We start from the raw sequence: 6000 nt of genomic DNA on the forward strand, positions 1-6000 counted from the left end.
TCGTCGGATGGGATGTACCTTAGCAAGACACCATCAGAATCCAGCAGATAAGAATCCAGCGCGCTCACAGCACTACCAGCTGTTGCCGAGCGCTCCGCACCGAGAGCAATACTAGCTGCCACCCTGTGCGCGGTGGCCTCGCCACCAGGCTCCTGGAGCCCGTCGAACACCTTTCGATGAAACAGCTCTTTCTGCTGAGACTCTAAGAGCTCCCTTCTGCTGAAAACAATCCCCGCGCTAACGACGGCCTCTACGTGGTTCACGCGTTTGCCTTGAACTGACGTTTGTTCTACTGTTTCCGTTAGCGCTACTTCGAGTGTATCGCTCTCAGTCCGTTCCGGATCAGTCTCGTGACGGACTGGAGCACGCGAGAGTGCGTCGGCCGCGGCATTGTTCTTGCCCTCGCGGTAGCGTACGGTGAAGTCGTAACGCTGCAGAAGCAATGCCCGACGAGCCAGGTGGCCACTTGGTTCTTTCAAGCGCCTCAACCACTTGAGCGCTATGTGGTCCGTCTCAATAAGAAACGCCACTCCGTCTATGTAATAGCAAAACTTACGGGAACAAAAAATATAGGCGGCGAGATCGACCTATACGTGGCAGCACCGTCGCCCTGTTAGTGTGGATACGGGTTTCGTGCGGTGCGTGAAAGTGTACGGGGCTGCTGTTTTCACATCGTGATTATGCGTTCCGTATCCGCAGAAAACTCCTCGCTTTCGATTGTGAGGTTTTGTTCGGTGCCAGAATGTCGTACATAGTGCACAGAGCCAGGATAAGCTTCCATTTCTATCCCACCGACGCGGAACGTCGTCGAGTTTGGCTCGTTAGACTTCGTAACGGAAAGACGCCATCCAAATACGCGATTGTGGGCAGCAACCACTTCGACGACGGTGCATTCAAGCGTTCGCGGACGAGAAAGGATGGTGAGTAGTGAGCGATAACTTCTGTAATGTGTGCATTTGTGCTTCTTGCTGCTGTGCACAACGAGCGTGAAGACTGTTGCAGGAAGTGAACTCTCGGGGAAACTTCGTCAGGGGTGCCAGTCATGATATTCCTGTGCTTTGATTGCCATACACTTCGCAAGAAAATTAACCGAGAATTAATCGAGAAAGAAACTCTTTGTCCTTCATGTACCGCCTGCGCTGCGAATGTAATGTTAGTTCGCGCTCAGCTGCAAGTCTGTCTAAACGGGTGCACCGAGCCCTATTGTAGTTTGCACATGTTCCGTTGTGTTTACAACAGTTCTCAATGTGACACAGGGTAAATACGAGCACCGAAACGCGGCAAGTGTGTATGCATGATCTGGTGCATAGTAAAGAGCATCGTTTTGTGAGCCCTGACTCGCCACGTAAGCGATGAAAATGCGCGAGCGAGTTTAACGCCACTGTTGATCTTGATATGTCTTTTGTCGCTCGATCTCTCTCCTTTTAAAGGTTATCGCGGAAGAGATTGAGGCCTGACGCACTTCCGACCCTGAACCTGGGCTGTGAGTGAACGTTTGGGCAGTGAAGTCAATATACATACCTTGGGGCAGTATGGCAGTTCAGTTATGGGGGGTAGGTCCATATTTCTGTTTCACAGTGTAATTTGCGTTCTGTCTCCATGATTGGGGCTAGTCAGTTGTTGATAGAAGGGTTAATTGCCTTAGTTTGTTGATGTGCAACAGCACAACAACACAGTGCTGGCACTTGAATGAAGGAAAGAAGATGGCTTTTAGGGCTCATTTTTCTTTGTTAGACAGAATATTAATGAGAACAGACAATAATGCCAAGGAAAGTACAGGAGATGTTATTTGTAATAAGTGGAATATAAATGTGAATAAAGTAAAGTGGACGAAAAGATAACTTGCCGCCGGCAGGCACCGAACCTGCGACCTTCTAATAACGCGTCCGATGCTCTACCACTGAGCTACGGCGGCGGTCATCTTCCCTTCCACTTTATAGGGTATATAGGTGCATATAAACCTAGGAGTGTTAGTCAGCGCCGATCGCAGCCATGGCGGCGAGTGTGGAACAATCTTTTTCTGCCTTTTGGCGTCACGTAGCACGTGATCTTTTTACGACTAAGACGACTCGTCTTAGCAGTGCAAACGCCGTCAGTGCAAACGCCGTCATTTTTGTCATTGGCGACTTTGTTCCAAATGTGAACGCGGTTCAAGACAACCGTGTCTGATCCTGAAATGAGCTCTGAACCAATACCTTATTACGTACCAACAACGCTATTACCTTATTACGTACCAACCACGGCTTTCTGAAAGCCCGCGGCCCTTTCGGCTGACCGCTGATGTCGTTTTCGTACTTTTGCGTCACACATTTGCGGCGCTTCGCGCACGGCGCGCTCGCAGAAACGTCCGAATGAGCCGGGTTGCGGCCAAATGTGGCCGAATTAACGAAAGTTTAAAGTTTCTCAATGTGGCGGCAACGTTGTGTCCAACCTTCGGTGCTACTAGGGCTACTGCCATTAAACAACGCAGACGCTGGCCGCGACCAGAGAACAGGTCTGAATTATCCAATTTTCCGAATTGCCGAGTGCCGAATTAACGAGCATTTAACGTACCATGCTTTCTTTTCTGCCTTTTTTATCACGACAGGGTTTTATGCCGGAGTCCACGAAGACTTCAGTGACGTATTTCCGTCACGGAAATGACGTGGAATAAATTTACACGATCAGATGGCAAAAAGTTCCGTCAACGGGCATCGAACTCACGACCGCTCGAACCGCAACAACAGATGCCAGGCACGCTATCCACTGCGCCAAGGTCACAGACTCCACAGGCTTTACAAACGCGCCTTTTATATCTACCACTCTCCCGGTCGGCGGGATGGTGTTGCCCTCTGGGAGCGGTAAAGTAAAGTACTTCGTCATTACTGTGGCCTCCGCGATTAGCACCTGCAACGCATTACACGTCCGTCCCATTAGGTGCGTTTTCAATAGAAGTTCAATTTTGTCAATGCCTCAACACACCGAGAGGTGGCGTTCATAGCCAAAGCGTCGTAAAAGTGTCGGCCTCGCTCATATCATCACGCTAATGCAAACCAAAAATAGCTCTGCGACGCGCGCCTGCCTCACCTGGCTGTAACACCGCGTTCCCCGCTCACGCGCTCGCACCGAGAAAAATCGCGGCCGGGCTACCGAGGCGGCCCGACGCGCTTTGCGTTTCCCTCTAGTCCGGCCGTGGTGTTCAATCACACTTTAACATGCCGCGGGATGGCGGCCAAGTTCTGCGTCCAATATGCGACGCTCTTCTGGCTATCACACCTCGTTCTCTGATTGCGCTTTCACCGTTAACTACTACAGCTACCACAAGGGTTTGTTTAATCATTTAGCATGGAAGTTAGTCGTCGGGATGGAGATGTACCACCAATCATGAAAGTGGGTGCATCCGCGTTAAACGGTGCTATAACTGCCAGACATCGATATACATTGTACAAACTCTCTTATATCAATATGCAGTAAACATTCTGTTACTTCTGTAAGGGCACGCTTTACTTTCGTGTTATTCCGATTCCTATGAGGGAGGGATCAACCATCTTTTTCAACAAAGATTTACTTCCGAGGAATCATAGTGAAAAAGCGTGCGCTTAGCCTCCGCGCAGCTGGCTGGGCTGCCGCAGCAACTTGTCGGCTGGTATACACCAGAGCACGCCTGTCTCGCACCCAGGCTGCTGGCGAGCCGAGCGGATACTCTCGCACCCAGACGCCGGGCTGACCGGGCTGCCGAGGCGCGCGCCGGCTGCACTAAGTAAACAGGGCAAGCTGCAGTTCTAAAGCTTTAAAGTGCAAAAAAGTACCCGTTCACGCCGCTTCAGCGTATAAGAGCTCGTCTGGGCACTACTGCGTCGTCTTTGGATGCCAAAACAAGCAGCGCAACAAGAGGATAATAGCGTTGTCTGCGACGATTATACGACGCGCCACGGAAATAGTGCCGGTGCGGTATTTTCAGCTTCGCCGCGAGTGGATAACTGTGATTCAAGCAAAAAAACTAGGAGCCGAGTGAAAATGCTCGAGTAAGTACACTAAATGCGTGTATTCTGCAGTGTGGTGCCCACCTATTTCGTTTTGCGAACCTAATTTGCGTGACACGCAGCTGGGTTGAAGGCAGGCGCGAGCTTTGTGTGGGGGTGCACTTCATACCTTCGAGCGTTTCCTTTGACGAAAATGTAGTGCAAGGTAGTGCTTTCAAGCACAAGAAATCAGCATGCTTTGCCACTTTCAACGTAGTATTAAGCTTTAGTGCTTTTGATGGCATCCACGCCTTCGAGATTTCGTCTTCGAAAGGTAATAAATGGCACGGTGCTCCTCAACAGCTGGCCAGAATTTCGTGCTTTCACTGCAGTGTTCGATGTCCCCAAATTTATTTGGAAACGACGCATCCAGCTGCACATAATACATATATTGGCACGTAAGTAAAGAGTACTCGCGCCAGTGTCCTTTACGTCGCAGACGTAGCTAACCGGCTTAACTAATAGTAGCACAGTTTCGCTTGTAAAACACCATCGTTACAAGAATAAAATCGCGCAGATAGCTTCCAAAAGGGATCGATGAACGTCACTGCAGGTGATACTCTCTGATAGCACGCTTTTGTGAGCAAGACGCATTATTGTAAGAGCGCTCGTGAAACAAAAATTACGTTCCGCGAAACTACCCGTAAAGCGTACTCTAATTATTACGCGATGAATGCTGAAATGGTGAGCTTTCACAAAACTTTGTGCACAACTTGTAATATGGGGCAACAAAACATCGTTTCACTCTTTCGCGAGCTGCACTGCGATTACGATTCACGCGTACTACAGTGAGAACGTTTTTTTACAAATGTAACAGCGTACGTATCCGACGAGGTTGCTTCCGCAGCCCACTCAGCACGTACTGTATACATTGTGGACTTGCATGAGCAAGATGTTCTTGATGTTCCAATAAAATCAGCGAAAATGTCCAGGCCAGAAAAGACGCGAAACACGCTCTCCGACGGGCTGAGTTTCGGGAGTTTCACGTTTGCTCTGTGCGGCGTCTGCTAGCGTGGCAGCCCGCGCACGTTGTTTCCTCGCGTGTGCGATAGATGGCGCGACGCGCGATGCAAATATGGCGATGCGCATGGAATTCGCTGTGTTCTGGTCTATAGAACAAATGATAAACCATTTAATGAGGGTTGAGCATCAAACTCAGAAAAGAAGACCAGGACCGAGTCACAACCCTCGAAGAGACGCGCTGCCTTCACCGGCTTTCACCGTGTGCTTGTCTTGTGTAGTGCGCTATATGCTGAAATGGAATGTACCAACATGGCCACGCTTACGTTATTTCATTTAATGTACTATGCACTCTATCACCTAACTGCGGTAAGCAGTCCTCCTTAACTGGGGAGTTAAATAGTACCCTCGCCCTTACGAACTGTGTTGTTTCTTTTCATGCGTTTAGTAAAGTAGGTGATGACTTGTGGTACTGCGTGCTCTACTCAAGGAGGTTTAAAAAAATTCTGGAGTGGAAGCTCTCGCAACGCCTTGCCAGCGAAAATGAAGCCAGCTTTTGCCCACCAAAGAGCTCGGAAACATGCTCTTTTCTGGTGGTGCCCACTTGGAGGTCAAATGGCATTGATCTGTTAGTGTAAATACTACGTTAATCATAAAATAAAAGATCGTTGTTGCCGACAAAAGTAACCCTTCGAGAGGAGTATTGACGATTGATCTCTAATAAAATTTGCCATGACTTGAGGCTTTTGTGCGAAAACTAGTAACACAAAGACACACTTGCAGCAGTATCTGACCCCTAAAAGTTGTCATATTAAACTTGTCTGGCGTGTGAGGAAAACGCTGGCTTTCGTTCGCCAAACGCCGATGGTTTACCGTGCCCCAACTACTATGGCGGGCGCAGCCGCCATCTTGTGGGTGGCACGACTTCACTTTTGCGCAATAGTCGCCACTCCAGCAACTTTTTATTTAACCTCCTTGGCTCTACTATGCGAGAGCAGTACAGTCGAACTGTCAATGGAGCCAAATAAATAGAAGTGAC

The sequence above is a fragment of the Rhipicephalus sanguineus genome, chromosome 3 (assembly GCF_013339695.2).
Source record: "Rhipicephalus sanguineus isolate Rsan-2018 chromosome 3, BIME_Rsan_1.4, whole genome shotgun sequence".
Taxonomy (NCBI): domain Eukaryota; kingdom Metazoa; phylum Arthropoda; class Arachnida; order Ixodida; family Ixodidae; genus Rhipicephalus; species Rhipicephalus sanguineus.